This window comes from Nicotiana attenuata, chromosome 12, assembly GCF_001879085.1.
Source record: "Nicotiana attenuata strain UT chromosome 12, NIATTr2, whole genome shotgun sequence".
In the NCBI taxonomy this organism is placed as follows: domain Eukaryota; kingdom Viridiplantae; phylum Streptophyta; class Magnoliopsida; order Solanales; family Solanaceae; genus Nicotiana; species Nicotiana attenuata.
In genome coordinates, this window is record NC_032000.1 from 37,616,744 (window position 1) to 37,617,538 (window position 795).

The following is a 795-nucleotide window of genomic DNA, read 5'->3' on the forward strand; positions in this document are numbered from 1 at the left end:
CCGATGTTACTTTGTGGTGACCTCTCAACCAAGCCACTTAGAGCGCTTGTTAGCCATCTTTCCAGTAGCTCTTTGACCGCTGAGGGTGCTTCCGTAACCGCAGATGTGGAAGCTCCTTTTTCGTGCAAGATCGTCAGACCTTCGGATGGGGGAAGGTGAGATCTCTGCACCTGGTGTGATGCTAGGGGTTGCATTCAGGATGCCATCGTCACTGGCCTCGTTGAGAGGGCCAAGGAGATTGGTAGTGACACCCAATATAGCTTTCGATCTTGTGTTATTTTCGGCCATTTTCTATTTTTGGTGGTGTAGAGAATGGTAGATGGTTGATCTCTAGGTGGATACTATGGTTTTGATTCTCGAAATCCCCACAGACGGCGCCAAATTGTTTGGCTCAAAAGTTAACAATATACTTTGTAAGCTAAAAAACAATCAGAAATAGGAAAAGGGTAAATCGTAATCAAATATAATAATCCTAGAGATGCAAAGATGATAATATTGTTGTAGATCTAGTATTGTAAAGAGACAGTATGAACTCAATAAGATACGTTCGTTTGAAGTAGAGATAGAGAGAGAAAGCCAGAAAAATGAGAGAGTTGCATTAGATCAGATGCCCCCTTTTACAATGCGAGGGGCTCCTTTATATAATAAGAGACCCTCCTCGAAAGAATCAAAAAGTTACAAAGACAGGTAACGTCTCCCTAGTGAAGACACTGAGTCCTAAAGGATGCCGCTTTTGTCCCCACGGCCGAGTCGTACCCGCTACGTTAGTTGGCGTACACTCACTGGGCGTACCCA